The sequence below is a fragment of the Peromyscus californicus genome, unplaced genomic scaffold (genome assembly GCF_007827085.1).
Source record: "Peromyscus californicus insignis strain IS unplaced genomic scaffold, ASM782708v3 Scaffold_17__1_contigs__length_78620276, whole genome shotgun sequence".
NCBI lineage: Eukaryota > Metazoa > Chordata > Mammalia > Rodentia > Cricetidae > Peromyscus > Peromyscus californicus.
Window position 1 is genome coordinate 67,071,169 of NW_026294469.1, and position 20,282 is coordinate 67,091,450.

At 43.3% G+C, this 20,282-nt stretch overlaps 1 protein-coding gene and 1 long non-coding RNA gene across 37 annotated transcripts in view; one reads left to right on the plus strand and one right to left on the minus strand.

Annotated features, from left to right (window-relative positions):
* Positions 1-20,282, minus strand: part of Slc14a2 (solute carrier family 14 member 2) — a 358,539-nt gene that overhangs the window by 331,860 nt on the left and 6,397 nt on the right. The gene's annotated exons all lie outside the window — the stretch shown is intronic.
* LOC128113003 (uncharacterized) overlaps positions 1-20,282 on the plus strand; it is a 202,537-nt gene that overhangs the window by 32,063 nt on the left and 150,192 nt on the right. For 18 of the 36 annotated variants that reach the window (XR_008219269.1, XR_008219272.1, XR_008219281.1 and 15 more), the window contains 4 exons: positions 3,583-3,668; positions 6,432-6,535; positions 7,919-8,531; positions 11,745-11,812. This is a non-coding gene — a long non-coding RNA (uncharacterized LOC128113003). Of the gene's footprint in view, positions 1-3,582; positions 3,669-6,431; positions 6,536-7,918; positions 8,532-11,744; positions 11,813-15,446; positions 18,315-20,282 lie in introns of those variants that run through there. The other 18 variants (XR_008219278.1, XR_008219286.1, XR_008219280.1 and 15 more) reach the window with 11 other exon arrangements.

Consider the following 20,282-nt stretch of genomic DNA (forward strand, 5'->3'; position numbering starts at 1 on the left):
TTACATGATCACGCTGTGAGCAAGTTATGTAATCATGCAGTGCACAGATTACATAAGATGTAAGGCCTTGGGATGATGAAGCATCTTGCCAGCGCATGTGCGGTCATTGGGGGAGTGGCTAGGAATTCTAACAACAACAAAAATATTCTGGAGGCAGGTATTGGTGATGGTTGTACAATATCATGAATGCATTTATTGACACTGATTTATAGCTTTAAAATAGTTAAAGGGGTAAATTTTGTTATGTATATTTTACCACAGTAAAAAAATCTGGGCTGTTTTTCAAATCTAATTAAATAGAAGACTAAAGCCAAGTGGACATTCTTTGGAAATAGAGAAATACATTAATCACATTAAGGCTGCCACCAAGTAGGTCAAACAGCTTCTAATAGAAAACTGTGGGGTTAGAGTCACCCTCAGATCAAGGATATGTTAGATAGAATCTGTTCTGTTAAGAAAACAAATACTCAGCTGGGCGGTGGTGGCACACACCTTTAATCCCAGCACAAGGGAGGCAGAGCCAGGCAGAACTCTTGAGTTCGAGGCCAGCCTGGTCTACAGAGTGAGTTCCAAGACAGCCCAGGACTGTTTCACAGAGGAACCCTGTCTCGAAAAACCAAGAAGAAGAGAAGGAGGAGGAGGAGGAGGAGGAGGAGGAGGAGTAAATGCGCAACCCTACATGCTCTCTCCTAGAGACTGAAATCCACCAAGTCCATTCATTAGACATGGGCACCACTGGATCAAAAGAAATAAGTATATGTTGAGGGTTGAGGAAGGGGGAAACTAAGCTCTGCTGTTCTGAGCACCTCCTGGCTCCTGGAAAAAAAGGCAGTGCTCCATGTTCCTGTTTCTAGCATCATTCTTATGCAAGATCTTCCACTGAAATCCAAGCTGGAAAGTTTGTTCAGATATGAGATCTTCATGAGGCTTCCCACACTGTGGTCAGGAACTGCTAGTAGGAAGTTTCTGGAACCTGTCCTGTGCCTGCTGATCTAATACACACTCAGAATAGATGTTCCCGGGAAAAAGACTTTGCTTTTGTTTCTTAATAGAGTTTGAGTTCCAGGTACCTATGAACAGGCTTCCATAAAACAAAAGCCCTACTTTCTCATGAGTGACTCTTCTCACTAGTGCACTAGGACTCCCGAAGAACATTGGCTCTGAATAATTAGACAATGCCTCCTCCTTTCTGTAAACACGAAAGGATCAGAAGAATTATTGGAATTCTTAAAGAGGCAGAAGAGTAATGGAAGTAATACGTTTTCTTTTTTTTTTTCTCCACTATGACTCATGTGTAGCTCAGAGTTCTTTTTCTTCTTCCTCAGAATCTGCATATATATTTTAGGTTATTGATATTAGTATTAGGGGAATACTCATTTGGTTTAGGAGAGAATCAAGAGGGTAGTCTCTGGGCTTGGTGACACAGGTATGTAACCTTAGTTGCTTGGGATGCAGGAGATCAGTCCATCAATAGCTATAGAGAAAGTTGAAGGCTACCCAAGGAAAATTAGTTGAGATCTTATCTCAAAATTATACAGTAGTAAGAGGGCTGGGGATAGAGTGAAGTGAATAGTGATAGGTTTAATGTCAACCTGCTACAAATTAGAATGACCTGAGTAGGGAGCCTCAACTAAAGATCAGTCCTGGCTGCCCTCACTGATTCGGAAAGACTCACCCCAAATGTGTGTGGCATCTTCTGGGAGCATCCCGGATAAAAATAGCAGAGCAGGAGATTGGTTCATGTCCCGCTTCTTGGCCTTCCCTCTTGCTGGTGAGTCTTTTTGCCCTGTTGTTGCTACTGCTGATTCCCATGCTGATATTATAACCAGTGTTTCCAGGCTTCCATCACTGAGTGAGGACCAGTGGCTCCCTGGGAACCTGCAGGGTTTTTTTTTTTTTTTGGAACCTGCAGCTTTTTAGTGCAAATTGGGATTACTAAGGCACCCAGCCTCATGAACTGAGCTACTACTGGGTTCTCAGTCTCTCTGGTATAAGATAGACAGCTGTTGTTATATTTCAATGTAAGCAAATATATTTAAAATCAGTTCTGTTCCTCTAGAGAACCCTGACTAAACAGGGCATATGTTTAGCATGTACAAAGCCATAGGTTCAATCCTAGTACCCCAAACAAACAACAAAAGGAGGTATCTACAAGAGAAATAGGAGGGTCACTGTTGATGAGCATCTGAACCAAATCTCAAGACTGGAAGAAGCCTATATTTGAGTGGAAATGTCCAGAGCAGATGACGGACATCTGGAGATTTTTTTTTTCCCATTAGGCATATTTTGAACAGAGTACTTCTCATCATTATCTTTCCTTCTGGCTAAAAGGAACTTAAGATATGGATTAAAATCCATGGGACAATCTTGATAGTTCCTTCTTCTATTCAGAAACAAATGTCCAGTAAGTGTAAAAGAAGACCCCTACATATCAGGAGGCTTGGGGCCTGACTGGCCCAGTCATTGCACGCAGCTCTGGTCAATCCCATCAGGTTTAAATGACAGATTCAACCTAGAACAGTGCAGATATATATTGAATTACCTTCAGCATTTTCTGAAAATATGTTTGAGCCATGTTCGAAGCACTAGTTACTTAATAAGGTCTTGTATACATGTGATTAGTTAGAAAGTGTAGTAAGAACTTAGATGGTGGCTGGGCTGCTAGGTTTCAAAACTGGTTGTCTTAATAAGGCCATGAGAATCCCTACTAAGCCTTTCTTCACCAGAATTGCAGCTCAGGTGACCTTCAGTCCTACTGTTTCAAAGCTCTTATAAAAAGCAGAGACTAAAACACTGACTTGAATCACTGATTTTTCTGAAACTTTAGCATGTAAGGATGTATTTTCAATAAAAGTCATGGTGTTTATAGATGATTATTTAATAAATCCCTCAGTATTATTTGACATTGACTGTCTTATGAAAAAAAAGCCAACCAACCAAACAACAAGAACAAAAACCTCAGAGACAAAATACTGACCCTGACAATAAAACATGGCTGTTATAGGATCAAATGAGAAAATAACGTATGTGCATGTCATAGAATAGATTGTTATACAAATGCAAGCAATTATCTGGTCTCCCTTAACGCTGTGTGTCATCCATTTGGTTCATTAAATATTCACTAAGCTTTTCTAGATCAGAAAATGCGATGCAAGGGTACAGCATAGGGTGTACACTTGACGCTTTTGCTTGCAATTCTCCTGGAATGAGTATATACGAGCCTAATGAAACCCCTGCTTGTTTCATTATATGAATGCTTTTAAGTCATAAGTGAACAGTATCCATGTACCCATTTCAACCAGAGAGGAGCCAGGGTACATCTTAAATGTACCCATTTTCCTAGCTCAGAATCTTTGCATCACAAAAATCGCTTCCCAAAGAAGTATGTGCCGTTGGTAACTCCCCTCCCCCCCAAAGGCTAAGGTCCATGCTATGTGGCTTGGTTACTAGCTTGACATGGGGTAGACTTGTTAGTGTGCTGCAAAGAACCCCGGGGAGTGGGGGAGGGATATCTTTACCTAGGATCCTTCATTTCCACTGAGCTAATGAGAGCGCTGTCACCTAAATTTTCATTGTTTCAAGAGCAAGTGGAGGCTGACAATTTCCTTTCAAGCTTGAATGATGAAGAGAAAACATCCCACGGCCTCATCTGGCTGGCTTGCTGCGAGGTAATGAGCCCTGTGCAGCACCCATCTCTGCTAGACTGAGATGACCTTATGTCTGGTAATCCATCAGGGAGGAGTGGAAAACACACGGCAGGTCCTGCCAACAATTCCCCCAGGACATGCTGAGTGTGCCAAACAGTTTAGTAAATAGATCTCAAGTTACCATGTTGAAACATATTCCAACACATTGCAACAGAGAACGTCTCAATCTAAAGGTCACACTTCAGTTTGTAAAGATGCTGTGTGAAGCGGTTTGGTGGCGGCGGCTGGAAGAGGAATGTCATGGAGGTGAGGATCAGGAGAGGAAATATTCGTAGCATTTCAAAACAAATTTCACAAACTTCCCTGGCTAATCTCTATGATTTTCAGTCCAGACAGGGAATTTCGTTTTCTGCCAGTCTTTGTTCCAAGATTTGCTGGAATTTCTTGGGATAGACTAGCAGCCCTTGGGGTCAGAGAACTGGTTGGTGTCCTGTATGAGCTGGCAGGGTGTGACATGATGAAGTGAGGCCAGGATAGAGTGAAAAGATTCCAACTTTCCTAATTTCCCATTTTGGTCACTTTTAGAGTCCTTAGGGAAGGAATAAAGAATGAAGGACTTAGGAATGCAATCCTTGTTTAAAATAATTGTTGGAGACCTGGTGCAGAGAAGATCGAAAAGACTGGAAAGTCTTGGATCAGAGTTGATTTTGCACCAAGAAATCTGTCTTTTTCTGGGCTGTGGCTTGAAAAAAATTTCTGGAGAAGGGGCATCCTGTATCCAGCATAATGGGTCCCTTGCTGCAATCCTTAAAAATGTCCTATTTGGATCTACTGGATACTTGCCAGGCAGCTCAAATGTTTGTAGCAATGTCCAGTTTGGTAAGGATGCCTACCTTTGCAACAGGAGTATACCAGCTAAGCCACTAAATACTGAGTCTTTTGGGCCTTCAAACTGTACTGTGCTTACATTTTCTCATTTGCCCTTTTGCCATTAAACTTGAAATTTCCCTTGCAAGCAGTTTACAGAGAGCGCTTTGTACAACCCCCACCTCTGAATGAGCACCTGGATGAAAGAAAAGTCCATTGCCTCTCAGTGTTTACTAGTACCGAAGCTTTAGAGCCGTGATGCAGTTTGGGTGGCGGTAGAGCAGAGGGGTCAGGCTACACACTGGTGTTTAGAACTTGTCTTGGCAAACAAGTCCTTTGACACAAGAATTTGAATTAATGTGGGTAGCTGCATGGAAAGAAGCAGGATGCTCCAGTGCATTGTTAAGTCCCAGACCATATCGATTCAATGTCATTAGGTAGAGCATTACTAAGTTGATAATACTTGACTGTTTAGATTCACAAAAATGAAAATTTTATAGGGTTTAAGCTAATAAAAAGCAGAATTTGAAAGAGCCACAACAGTCAGAGGAGAGAGAGAAAAATGGCTAGATTTAGGCTGCAGTGATTAAATCTCCATTCCTGCACCTCTTCTCTTTGCCCTAACCAAACTTATTAAATCTTTATGGGCAAGCATATTAAGAAGGAATATAGCAGCTGGCTAACATCAAAACCCTACAGAATGGTGTCTGACACAGGCAAGGGACCTGAGGGGCCAAACTGGGATAGGATAAGGCACTGGGAGAGAGAGTAGACATCCTAGAAGACAAATGTCATATTGTCGATTATTTCACAATAATACCTAAGGTTATTGTTCTCGTGGTCTCACACTGTCTGTGTCAGTTAGGATGCAATAATGAACATGTGAACATATTTATGAAACAAAACCCCAGGTTAGTTCCCAGCACAATTTGTCAATTCTATGAAAATAGCCCCGTGATGGCCACAAATCCTGAACCACACCTGTGAAAATCACTTCAAATTAAAATTCAATTAGGTGGTATTGTTGTTTGTTTGTAAGCAAGATACAAAGAAAACTGTTTCATATTGGCATTCCTCTTTGTGGCCTGATTTCCCATGTCGAAACCACTATTAGAGAAGGTTTATATGATTTATAGTTTACAACTCATGCATGCAGAGCAACAGGTTAATACTGGATGATTTAAGATCCTTCCGATTCTAGGAGCCATGAGTTTTCTGATACAGTACAGAAATTTGAGAGTCATGAAACCAGGTTCTACATCCATCGTCTGTAGAGACAGCTGGGGCAATTTGAACAAGAGTCTTAGGAGAACTCTTGTCAAGTATGATAGTCTAGATATGTCATTACAATTCAACCCAAAATTCTTTGTGAGGCAACAAAACAAACAAAAACAAAACAAAACAAAAACAAAAAACAAACAGAAAGAAGAAGAGAACTTTCTAATTGTTAGTGGTGAAAGATGAGTCTATAGGTCAGAAAGCGGCCTGATGTGTTATGAATCTATCTGACAGATCACACTAATTGTAACATTTATAAAGTTGTGTTAATTTTGGTGTGATACTCCATGCGTCAGCATGCTATGGAGACCAAATCTTATCCTGGTATGTAGAGTCCATGCTATTAGTGACCTGTCTATGGACCTACCATTAGGAATGTTTCCTTAAATCTTCAGCTAGCATTCACTATTATTCTTTTCTTTAAACTAAGGATGGGTGTCATGAGTCAGTATTCTTCCTAAACCATCAAGACGTCCATATTCCAGGCTCTAGCCATTCTAGCCCAACAACATATATCCAAAATTATATGATTTACTCTATCCATGGATGTTATAGTGACGTTCCCAACTAGGGCATTCTGAATAGCATCTGGCTAGAATAAACAAAATAAAAATATTTGTCATTTGTTCCTACTTTCAGCTCTCAAGAATAAGCCCTGGGGAGCACACCGCACTTCTGTTTTCTAGAATTAAAATCCTGTAAACTTGTAAGATGTGCTCTGCAATCAAACACTTCACTGATGGGTAAGAATAACTTTCTTCCATGCCCAGTTCCTGCACCTCTATGTCAGCACACTATCCTCAACCAACACCAAACCAAATCCCCAATAAAAGACTCTTCAGGGTGATAATGACTCAGCCGATAGGGCATTACAGAGTCAGACACATCGACTGCATCCACACATCCCCACCTTCCTACCCAATGTATCCCCCAGGAGACTTTCCAAATGTCCCTTTGCTCTTTACAGAAGCACTAAAAATAGCCCATGGCTGCTCAGTACAGGTGCTGTTTGTGCAAATGTTCTCTTTGCATTTAGCCCGCCTGCCTCTGTGATTAGCACACTGCAGACACACAGCATCCCCCCGCCCCCCCCGGACTCTGCTGTGTCAGCTCTTCTCCATAATAGAGCGATGCTGGAGGATAATTCTAGGACTGCTGTTTATAGTCTCTCTCTCTCTCTCTCTCTCTCTCTCTCTCTCTCTCTCTCTCTCTCCCCCCCCCCCACCCTGGGAGCTTTCTTTTTCTTCTCTGTCCACCATTAGGGGCTTCTGGCTCTAAAACAGCCTCTAAAACAGAATGAAATAAAATGCATCCCCTCTCATCATAGAATATGGATAGATAGGTGATGAATGAAAAATATGGAGAACAAACGGGAGATTCTGTTCCTAGTTGTTGCTCCTTGTGCACTTTTCAATAATTATATGCATAACATTGGAAGGTGCTAGATGGTATCTCCATGTGGCAGTGCAGCAATCTACCTTGTCCTGTGTTTGTAGTTTGCACTTTAGAACACACAATCATAACCTGGTAAACCTGGTTTCTTTGGCCCACACTACCACACTCTGATTCCAAAGGTCTTCAGGAAGTCCAAGGATATGCCTATATAGGCACAGACCCAGGTGATGTGGATATAGCTGGTCCTTGGACCAAATAGAACTTTCCCCAACCAAGCCTCTGAAGTAAACATTAGGAAACAGGCCAGAATGTGGAAGCAATTCCCTCACAAGGGCTGCAATTAGAACGTTGGTTCACTGTCTTCTTGCCCAGAATTCCTTCCATGTGAAATCATATGCTTTCCACTCAGTTCAAGCCTGTGAAACTGGTGATGCAACATGGATGCAGATGCTGTCATCATCGTCAAAGTTCAAAGGCACTTTCAGAGGGGAAGGCAGCAGGGACTGAGGGATGTAGCCACATATCTTGGCTAATGGATTTTTGGGGATTCCCTGGGCCAGTCGCTGCACTCTGTAAGCCTCATATTTCAAAAGTAGTATAACAAACCAACTTCCATGTCATATCTTATAATGGAAACCCAAGAAATATGGCAGCCTAAAGTCCTTGAGTTGCATTCCTTCATTAGGACTCAACTTAAAGCTCAACCTTCGCTCTCCTGTAATTCCTTCCAGAATCAAAAGAGCCAGTGCCAGAGACTCCAACTCACATGCAAAGTCAGCCCGATGCCATGCAAGGGCTCACCAACCCTGATCTGTGACTTGAGGGGACAAAGAAGACACTCTTGTCAAAATAACACATCACAACCCTGGACCGCCGTGAGTGTTACAAACTTCTCCCTCAGGCAGTCATGTTTCTGAAGGATGAGTGAATCCCTTTGGATTTTTCTTTCATGTCATCTCATGTGAATGACTTTGTGTTTTATGATTCATCTGATTATGGAACATAAAAATTGTTGGCTCCACCTTGAAGAAGCCATCCTGCACAGAGGTGAAAGGGTACAGAGCTTTGAACTTGAGCCTCTTGGAAATGCCAAGATTCAGATGTCATCCAGCTCAGAGTCCCAGAGAGTGATTTCACTACACTAATTATGCTGCAGTGCCAAGAAACAAGATAAAACATATGATGCTTCACAAACACTCAAAAGTCTATACTTGTCGAAGCAATTTAAATATTTTTGCCATAATTATAAAACTAGAACACTAAGGTAACTTCAGTGAATCTGCCTGAGGTATCATGCACATTTAATGAAGAGTTTGGTCACCTGACTCTTGCATCCTACAGTAGGTAAGCTTTTTTTTTTTTTTTCTCCTCCTAATGCCTAAAAGGAAAAAGCTCATTAGTTCCTCATATTTGGTTTGTTTGTACTACAGCAGAGGAGAAAACCCAATACCACTAGAAAAACAGTTAGTTATACTTCTGGATAATTGATCTCTAATGATTGCCCTAGTACAGTGATTGAGGTGAGCACAGTACAACGCCATCATGAACTAAGGGAACTGCAGATTAATTGTTCTGTCAGAGGGACGGGACTGAAGGTGTTTTCTGGACTACAGTGAGAGACCAGGAAAGGTCTACTCAGGCAAGAAGTCAGAAACTAGATAACTTAATCACTTACTCAAAAGTGTTTACTGGCTACTTCCTAGATGTCAGTTATATGCTAGGCATCAGGTTAATAGACCTAGTTCTTCTGGTGCCATAGATTTTATTTCATCATAGGAGACCGTCTTTGCTTTGAACCTTGAAGCATGAGGTTCATGCACAAGGAGAGGACTACAGTGGAGTCCAGAAAGAATAGCTGGGATGTGTACAGTGACTAGTAGTCAAGGTCATAGCAGGCAGCACTCTTATGGGTGAGAAGTCTTCCCCTTCATGGAAGCTGGCCTGACACAAGTGAAGAATGTTCTGCAGAAGTATCTTTGCAGCTTCTGTCCATTTCAATTCAAGGTCGGGCTCTTCGTTCCCTTTGTCAGCTTCCTCATCCTCTTGAGTTTAGTGTAGCTGAGAATACGGCTTTGCATTCTGCCTTTCCTAATACACAGTAAGGGTTTCTTAGAAACAAGCAAGCTGATGAGCGCTGAGCGATGGCCTTGCCCAGGGAGGACCTAAGCAAGACCTCTCCTGCCTACGAGTTAAGAGAGCCAAATACCACCGACCAGAGCCATTAAAGGGTTGTACTGACCTTCCTCCCACCCTACAAGCCCAGACACTCAAAAGCAGCTGTCTCAGAGGCTCTCCAGGGTGGCATTTCACAAGCATGGTTTCATTCTCCTGACTTCCTATTGAGGTATGGGAAGTTGTTAGATCAAAAAAGAATTTCAAAAAGATTGAAGCTGGAATAGGAAGCCATATCTGATGGCTCCAGGGCTCTCCTGGGATCATAATGTGCCACATAAATGACATCAGATTGCTTCATGTCCTCATCTCTCTTGTCTTCTTTTCCTTGGCCCCTACAGACTACTCCCAAGGGGTAGTTATGAGCTAGTTTCTACCCAAACAAAGGGTTAATGACAAATTGAATTAAAATGTTTTCTATCTTAGGGATATTTTAACCCTGAAGTCATTCATCATAGTTTTACTCAAAGGACTAGTTCTTTCGTCATAGATCAGTAACCATCAAGACAAAAGTGAAGGGACTATTTACGGAAAGGCCTATTCCAGATGTCTTAAATCTTGACTTCTACACTAAGGGCCAGGGAACAACTTACCTCACTTGCCTTCAGAGTAAGGATTCTCAAGGTTAGTGGCCTGGTGTAGGCCTTATATGAGAGTCATTTAAGCTCCCTCAGTATCATTTCCACATACACTGAAATTGTCCTCTGCTAGATAGTGTCACAGGTAATTACTGCCAGAATCTACCTGAGTAGGGATGGGGCCACTGTGGTCAGCTGTGCTAGTGGTCAGGGATATAGCTCTTGGTTAGCAAAATGCAAAGAAACCCTTGGTTAGACTCACATATTAAATTTAGGGTGAGGAAGAAGAGTCTGGATTAAAGCCCAGAAAACGCATGCCATGTAGAACTATTTTTAAAAGGCTGTTTGTAAAATTGACAGGTATTGCACATGAAGAACTATCCCCTACACCTTCTCACTTGGGTTTTACAACACTTGTCAGTTTCCCCGAGCCTGGGTCCATTCCTTCCTGATGCAGCTCGTCTGACTGGAGGGTAGGAGCTGGAACAGACCAATTCAGATCCAAAGCTGAGAAAGTATCCCTAACCCCAGCCTTCCTTCTCATAGACAGGAAAGGGAGAAAGATCCCCCCACCCCTGCTCCAGGGTTTCTGGCCAGTGCTCTTTGGAGTCTGCTGGGCTGGATCCCAGGCCTCCCAGCCATGTGTCTGTCCCTGGGGCCTTTGTTGCTGTCCCTTCTGTGTTCAGGGCCAGCTGTCTCCCATTTCTGGAAGCCTGCCAGCAGCGCCCTCCAAAGAGATGCATCTCAATCAAGTTACTTATTCACCTAATCAAAAAGGAAATAATGTATACAATTTAGAGTCTTTCCCAGGTCCTAGCTCCCTTGGAGGCTGGGGAGGAGGAGACCCAAATGAAAGCCACTCAGACCTGGGGCTTAGACAAGGAGATGAACCAGAGCAGTGCTACCCATGTGGTCCAGGAGCCCCCACCATGATCAAAAGGAGAAAACGGGCAAAGCTATAGACAGAGCTCATGCTGCAGCTGAGGATAACGTCATTAACAATAAACCAGGGGTGGAGGCAGAAGGGGAGCCATCTGCTCAGCCCAGGGCATTCAGAGGATGGGTCACAGGGGTTCCAGAACCCTCCCTCCTCAAACAGGAAATGCTAGAAGCACCCAGATGGCTGCCTTGGCTAGGTGGGTTTCTCTAAATCCCCATTTTCTTCCTGCTTTGGGGCTCTGACCAGAAATCCTCTCTCTCTGGGTCCCACCCTCCCTACACTTTGCTACATCCTGGTCATCTTTCAAATCTCAGCTGTAGTGACACTTGGGGAGGGATTTCTCTGACTTTCCTATCTATAACAGGTACCCCTGTTATTCTCTCTCATGGCATATGGAATTTTTTTCTCTCCCTAATGTTTTACACTGTAAATTATACAGCCACTTGCAAATTTACTTGCTGAAGAACTAACTCCCACATAGGTTAGAGAGACTGGGTTCTTTCTGCATGCTTTTATAGTATTAGTAACATGCCTGGAACATACTAGATGCTCAGTAACTACCAGTTGATTTTATAATCTACTGTGTCCACATGTGCCCTGTGTTCAAGTCATTTAGTTTAATGCTTTAACTATCTAGATTTCAGGTCCCTGGAGACAAAGACACTGTATATTCTATGGTCCTTTTGCTCCTTTACTTTTCTACAGATCATAGTAGAAAAACTGTCTGGTTAAGGCAGTTTTAACCAGACAAGAGTATGCACCATCAGCTATCAGTGCTAGAAGCAGTAGTAGAATGCAGTAGTCTGGAGCTGACTTTGGGATCAGTTGGGCCTGCATTCATACTCCTTACCTTTTTGTGTGCCTCAGTTCTGCCACTGGTGACTAGGGAAGTGGCCACATCATGAGGAAGTCTCCATTTCCTTCATCTCCTATGGGTGAGTGAGCTCTCCTCTATTGGGAGCTCTGTTGAGGTGGGCACTGGGAGGAGGGTGCAGAGATTAGTGTATACTACTGGATCTCCCTTGGTGGAGCAGTGGCCTCCAACTGGTTTTGAGGAATGGGAAAATTTGGGGAGTCTAAAGCAAAAGCAAAGATGATTCTGCTGATTGTTACAGTGATTTTATGGTTATTGTAATTCTGCTCAGGGTGTGCATGATACATTTTTCCAATGGTGTGGGTGATTCTGCTTACACTTGGGATGATTATGTTCATGGTTACGGTTATGGAGAAAATTCTGATTGCTATGACTCCATAGTGCCCCTTCCTATATCACCTTCCTTCTGCTGAAGAGGGCACTAACTAACAAAATTCCCTACTTTGGAAAGTCAGTGCTGACCTGTCATCAAAGCAAATGATCTTTCCAATTAGTCTGCATCTGCAGACAAGTTTTACAGTGTTTTTCCTCCTTTGATCTTGACACCCCCTTCTACCCAGAATCCCTTGCTCACACTCTTTCCCTCATTCAAATTCTTCCTCCCTGAGATCACTGCATGTCTCTCTGCTTCCTCTGATTACTCCTACCTTCAGCACGGTACAGTTTCTCCTACTGTTAGATGCCAGTGATGCGCTTCGGGTTCATCTTCTACTTGCTTCTATCATTGCATGCTTAATCCCAGCCCAGCTTTAACAGAGTCTGATCACCTCTCAAACTCAAAACTACATCTAGTCCGTGCAACTCAGTCAGTAGCTGCCGCATGCTACCTGTTTTACCCTCCCCCGCCCCCACGACACACAACCCACCCCTGCTGTGGGCACTCATACTATTTCTCCCTGAGCTTGTGGTATACCAGAAGGCACTCGTGTCTTATTCATTTCTGGACTCTCTTTTCCAGTTTTTATATGTAGTAGATACTCTATTGGTAATAGTTGGTGGCACTATTAATTTCCCCCTAGATTACAAGTTCCAAGAAGACACTGCAACAGTATAGAAACACTTTTGTTTTTTCATCTATGGCTTACACATCCCTGCCCAGTATGTTTATTATTTTTCCTGTCATTGTCAAGAGTGAATGAACTCAGTTTTCAGGACAAATACCACTTATTTCACGAAAGGATAAATCAACAAAGTAGAGGGAAGAAAGGCTCTCAAATCAAAGATGAGGAGGTCATGTTCCAGCTATGTGACCTTGGACAAATCCCTCAATCGTTCATTACCCTGAAACATCCTGGTCTACAGTATAAGGATGCCAACACAGAACATTCCAAACAGCAGGATGACACTTCAGCAGCCATATGATTGTTAATGAACATGCTCACTACTTATAGGGATTATAGACTCTCTGGGAACAGGAACATTTGTACATTTGGTCTGGAACCTTAACCAGAACTTATCTAGTATTTATGGAGGTCCCATGGATAACCCATAGAACAGTTTCCCTGGATCAGGGTAAGGGGGTTCCATAATATAACAGGTATGTAGTCATATTAATATGACCCTCTTTGTTCTTTCCTGAAAAGAAATGCCATCCATGGCCATACTACCCTGAGCACACCTGATCTCTCAAAACAAAATCCAGTCATTGCATGGTCAAAGGGCCGAGAGATTTCTTTTCACTTGGTTCTCTGGCTTGAAGACCATATCTGGCTTCCCCTCTGTGTTCTTTGAGTCAGAAATTCAATTAGCACACATTCAAGATGCACTAGGTATCAGGTCTGAACTGGTCACAGGGAAAACTGAGACAAATCACGAAGGCTTCATGCTACTACAGATTTGGCATCAGCAACTTCAGATTCGATTTTGTTTTGATTTTTGTTTCAGGTAAAGAAGAACCTCACAAAATTTTCTTTCCAGGTTTGCAATAACACAGGATTGTTGAAAAAGTGAAGTTGAGGGAAAATACAACATCCCCTTTCTTAAGGAACAGGAGTGCCTTCCACCCCTCACTTCTCTCTGTCTGTCTCTGTCTCTGTCTCTGTCTCTCTCTCTCTCACACACACACACACACACATATATGCACATGTATGTGCACACACACAATTATGTGATAAAAATAAATTAGAAATTTAGACTGCCCTAATAATAATGCTAATCACAGCTAAAGATCACAGAAGGCTTACATATTCCAGGTGCAGTCTGAGTACTTATTTGTGTTAATATCGTCATCTTAGGGCTATATGCCCTTTATTCCATTTTACAAGTGCAGAAACAGTCGCCGAGAAGAGTGACTTGCTTGCAAAGTATTACCTCTCTACACTCAGGATTTGAACACAGAGAGTCTGATTCTGGTTTCTGCTGATAATTAGCTACTGAAGGACATTAGTACTATTAGGGAGTGAGGTCTTTAGGTTAAGGCCTAGTCAAACTACTGATTATTGCCTCTGGGACCCAAAGCAGTTGACTCTTAAGGGTTTCTGGCCATCCAACTCAAGGAAGACTATAAGTAGATTTCATCTCCAATGCCTCTGCTATTTCTGACTCCTCCTTGGATTCCCAATGGGGAGAGAGAAAGAAGACTACCCAATCTTTCTCAAAGCTCTTCCTAGAAGTGGGCATCATTTCTCTCTCTTCCTAAAATAACCCTTACACAAAGAACACCCTCAGTGTCGATGACAGCCAGTTAGCTCCCATTTGCCCCAGTGAAAGCCACTCCACAGGAAGCCAAAGTGTCATGGAACTGGAGAGAATAAAGCCAGCTGCATGGTGCCAGCAGGTGCCCATTGGAAGAACGATCTCAGGCACCAGCCCCAGGAGCAGGGCGGGGAGGATTCACCTCCTTGGTCAGCACTGCTGTGCAGGCCAGTTGCTATCCTGAACCTTCAGTTTGGGAACAAGTATCCCACACCTGAATCAGCACACATTCCACAACTCGTGGTCTGCACGATCTAGGAGGAGAAGATTGGGGAAGGGGTGGACTGAGGCCTAGAGGAGCCCAAGCTCTCTCTTTGGCTAAGTAGATTGGAAAACGTGAAATTAACACACATTGTTTATTTCACGCTCTCAGCCTTGCCCGCACAATAGCACAAATTAAATTCTGCACTAACCAGACGGGCAATTAGCTCACAGCGAAGATCGGGCTCTTAGCTGATTGCTCAGGCGTTCCATTCGCACTGTTTATGAAGGGAGCAAACTTACTGAAAATATTTTTGTAGCAATAATTTTTCTGATACACATTTTCCCCCAATTTGCTGTATTACCCCACACTTCCTGGTATTTAGATGAGCTGGCCAGGTTTTCAGAAAAGCAGCGTGTAGTTCATCAAAGAGAAATTCATCTTGGGTCAATACCCAGCAATTAGCATCATTTTCATTGAAAATCAATCTGCTGTCATTTGGAAAAAGCAGAGAAGGCTCCCCCCACCCATTCTGTTCTTCTTTGTTGTTGTGTTTTGTTTTTTCTGTACTGAAGGTAGCCTGTAGGAGGATCAGAGATATTAGCATTCTCAGGGAGATGAAAAATCTCGAAATCTTACCTTATCTCTTATAGTGCTCACATATCAAATTTCGCTTTCCTATCAATAAAAACAATAAGAGCTCGCATGTATGATTCATCAAGGAGAAAAGATTATGTTATAAATACAATCCTTCACTCAAAGAGAGAAATTCCAATCCTTTTTTTTTTTTTAATTTTAGAAACAACACAAAGTACAGAAAGGTGAAGACATTTGCCTACAGTCACACAGCTTGTCGGTAACAGGAGAAGAATTAAATCCAGAGCCCCATGTTAACATGCTGGTGGTCTGTTGTACAGGGCGATCCACTGAGTCAGACAACTACCATCCTGGGACATTCAGCTCTGCTCCCTTGCAGAAGATCACCTCATCTGGGCTTGCTGACTCTTTATGTCTCATGGAGAGCAGGATCCTCATTTGTTGAACCATGTGGCTTGAAGGCATCTCCTATTATTTTCAGATAGTTCTGGATAGACTCTGCAGTCAGTGGCTTGGTGCACTTCTCCCCTGCTCTGACTCAGCACCCTTCCACACTGTCTTGCCTTCTGTAGAACCTGCCATCCTTTCGCCACCTCAACATTCTTGGCTTTCTTCAGCCCTGCTAAGCCACAAAATGACCTGATTCACCCTAAACAGACTGTTGTGTCCTTCTCTTGCTCAAAAACTCAATTGTGGGGATAGCTCGTCAGGAGCTCAGAGAGCTACCAAGAGTTGACAACAGCAGATAGGTGTGCACACCAGAACTGTAAAGGAAGTTTTAGTTAAGTTTTTGAGCCTGGATCTCATTATTCTGCTCAGGCTGGTCTTGAACTCCTGGACTCAAGCAACTCTCCTGCCTTAGCCTTCTCAGTAGCTAAAACTACAGCTGCACAATATCGCACCTGTTCAGGATTTTAAATATTTCAAATGCATCAAAGCTGAGTGCCTAGTGACAGTGCCAACCATCTGTACACTTCTTGGAGCTATCAGTTTTTAATTCACCTCTACTTAGGAATCCCTAAGCCCTAGAGTGAGAGTAGAATGTAATGGTTGGGAGACCAGACCTAGAAGCCATCTTGCTTCAGCCCCAAGTTTGGCTTTGGCCCTGGATAATTGTGGATATCTTTGAATCTATCCGTGAAACAAGAGTAAACATATACCCATCTCCTAGGGCAACCTAGAGGATTAAATGAGACACATAGTTGACAGTTCTTAGAGACTGGGATATAGTGGCACCGTCTAGGTGTGCTACCAATGCTGTTACTGGGTGAGAGCCTGCCATTTTGCTCAGCATCCCAGGCTCCCACAACTGTATTCCAATGTCTCACCTCAGCATTTGGTCTTGATACTCCCAAACACAGACTCTCTAGCACACGCTTGCTTTATTGTGTTATCATAAGCCTTGTGTATACAAAGCCTAGAATGCCTTCTTCTATCTCTTTACTAAAGATACCAAGTCTGAAGCCAGGATGGAGACTTACCTCTGCTACTTCAGTACCTTTGATCATCTGGAGCTGGAAGGCCGCCAGCAAAGCATGTACAGGCCCCACCTGCAGGTTTCATCTTCTGGATCTGATTAGCTGCCAATGCTCTGGGTCTCCTTAAGTCAACTGGAAAAACCACTACCTTTTCTGTGCTCTTGGCTTGTTACCACCCTCAACAGAACTGACCTGTTACCATCCGGCCTGCTGGCTCCCAATAGCCTCTTGTTTTTTCCTGCATTAACTGTTAGCTGACATACTTCAGCTTTCAGTATCTACCCAAGCCTACCTGGCCAGCTAGTGTTCATGATCTTGCCTGGGCTACCTACGTCTTTTCACTCACAGGCCAGCAGGACACAACTCTGAGCAAATTTTAAAACTTGAGTTGACTTTTTACTTCTATGACTTGAACCCCAGCCGTATCCTCTGTCCTTCTGGGAATTGTTGGTGGTCCTCATATGCCACACCCTCCTCACTACTCTTCAATGACAGGCAACTCGAGGTTGTGGAATATACTCACTAACAGAACCATGTGACCATGCCTTGCTGTGATGTGGACGGGCAAGGTGCACATACCAATTACATCCCTGAAAACAGCCTAAGTCCACATTGTCAACCCTCTTCACTTGTCCCTCCATTAGGACTAACAAATTCAGATGCACTCCCTGTGAGTATCTCATGACAACTAACACAGTATTCTTCACAAACCAATGCTTAGGGAATAGAGACCAATGGCCCACAGCAGCAGAGCCAGTTCTAACTGCTGCTGAAGACACTGCATACTAGTTTGTGTCATGGCTTGTTTGTCCAAGACAACAATGACCATGCTTATCAGGCTGGCAAAGCAGGTCTAACTAAGTGAGATGAATAGGCAGCCCCGAGAGTCCTTATCCATTGCTATTAGGCATCATCACTTCCTGCAGAACGATATAGCAAAGTCCCACAGAGCCAAAAACACACATGCTCTGCCATCTAGCAATTCCATTTCTGGGCAAATGCCAGAGAACTGTGGTCTCAAGGATACAAATGCAGTGTTTACAGGAGTTGCAATGGTCATTTTGAGAGAGAAACTAAATGTTCATCTAAAGTCAAATAGGGTGCTAGGAAGATGACTCAGTGGCTATGGTGTAAGCCTGATGACCCAGAGTCTCAATTCCCAGATCCCAAGTGAAAGCCAAGCGGGACACCATAGCACAGGTGGCTATGACTTCAGTGCACCTACAGGAAGTAGAGACATGGAGAATCTCCAGAGGCTTGTGGATCAGCTAACCTGACTTATGTAACTGTGAAGAGACTGTGCTGTGGGATGGTCTGTATGTCAAATGTGTTACTCTGATTGGTCAATAAATAAAACACTGATTGGCCAGTAGCCAGGCAGGAAGTATAGGCGGGACTAACAGAGGAGAATTGAGAGAACAGGAAGGCAGAGGGAGACACTGTCAGCTGCTGCCATGACAAGCAGCATGTGGAGATACCGGTAAGCCACGAGCCACATGGCAAGGTATAGATTTATAAAAATGGATTAATTTAAGATGTAAGAACTAGATAGATAGAAGCCTGAGCCATTAGGCCAAACAGTTTAAATAATATAAGCGTCTGTGTGTTTATTTTATAAGTGGGCTGTTGGACTGCTGGGGCTTGGCGGGACCCGGAGAGAAAACTCCAGCTACAAGACTGTCTCAGAAATCAGTGCAACAGCAAGACTCAACAACCAAAGGTTGTTCTCTGACCGCCACAAATGTACCTGATCTATATAGCAAATTGCAGGCCAGCCAGCATGACACAGTGAGTCCCTGTCTCCAAAATGGGGTGGCAAGGATGCTTTCAAATTATTTCTTCCACCTTCCACTTTAGTATCAGTGCCCTCATGTATACAATGGCAATTGTAATAACGCTATCCCATTCCTAGGATGGCTGATAAGGTTAATAGCCCTACTGGTTGTCACACTGAAGGAAATTCAGGAGTTAGTGAGAAGCTAAAAGTTCAGGAAAGTGAATGTCATGTAGAAAGGACCTTTGAAAGCTTCTAGTCTAAGAATATGACTTTAAAGGTTTGCAGCATCCAAGCACCCAATTCAATGTAGTACTAGACGAAGAATGTGGGGAAGAATTTATGAGCATCTAGAGCAGTGAAACCTTCCTGACCAATGCATCTCCCAGTCACTGGTCACTGTTAAGAATCTCGAAACCTTAGGCGGAGCCCAGTGATCTGCATTCTTGGAAACAGAATCCTAGAACAGAGCAGGAGGTGTGGCCTATGGGTCCTTCCCAATCCTAGAACAGAGCAGGGGCGTGGCCTGTAGGTCCTTCCCAATCCTAGAACAGAGCAGGGAGGCGTGGCCTGTGGGTCCTTCTCAATCCTAGAACAGAGCATGAAGGCATGGTGGCCTGTGGGTCCTTTTCTAGCCTGTGATCCTGTGCTGCAGTCTCAACACTTTCTGAAATGCTCCTTGTGCTGTTTCCATTATGGAAACACCAAAATAACGACGCCACTCAAATGACACAGAGCACAGACAGGGAACAACAGATGGCTGCAATGGTATTTTAAAGTGTTGTGTTTTTGTTCTGTTCGGAACAGAGAGAAAGAAAAATCTCGAGTCAGGAACCATAAATATTAGCTTTAGTTAACCAATTATTTTTATAATGAAGTTATTATTTGGCCATCTGGATGAAATCATACTGCAAGGGATGGCAAGGCAACCTGAGAGGACTGGAGGGAGGCAGGGCCACCAGCTCTCAGGAAAACCATCTCCTCGATTTCGGGATGTGAGAGCCATGCTCCCAGGAAATTGTGAATGAGGGGAGAAAAGCGTATGACTGGAGCTTCTCACAGAGCGGAGTGCCAGCATCGCGGCCTACGTGATGCAGTCACTCAGGCAAGCTCTTTCAAGAACATTTTGTTTCCTTCTGATTCCAGGGTTTATCAACCCAGGGCTTGGTGATCTAAAACTGATAGCTCTGTGGAGTCAGATGCCTTGGGTTCAAATCCCTGTTCTGGCTATTAATAGATGATGACCTTGGACAGGTTACTTAGATTCCACAAGTCATTTCCTATTCATCTGCAAAATGGGGGTTCTATTCAAGAGAATACATCACACACACACACACACACACACACACACACACACACACACACACACACACACACAGAGAGAGAGAGAGAGAGAGAGAGAGAGAGAGAGAGAGAGAAACACACAGCTCAGCATATAGCATATAGGAATTCTTAAGTGAGTGTCACCTCTTATCATTATCAAGGTGTAATTTCTCTAGTTTCCTCCAGAGTTACAACTTTTCAACAACTCTTCTTATCCTAACAGGATCCACCAACTTTTGTCTCTATCACAAGGATAGGGCTTTGCCAAGAAGAGTACTAGGAGGGAGATACCTCTCCATGGAAGGAGCAGAGAACCAAAGAAGCTCCTGATAGATTTCTACCTTTGGTGAAAAACAAGCCTTGTCTCTTTGGTGGGGAGGTAGACAGAGTCATCTACTTGGTTTTCTTTCAGTGACCATGCACACACTGCTACCCAAGATCACATTGTTATTTGTTTTTCCTG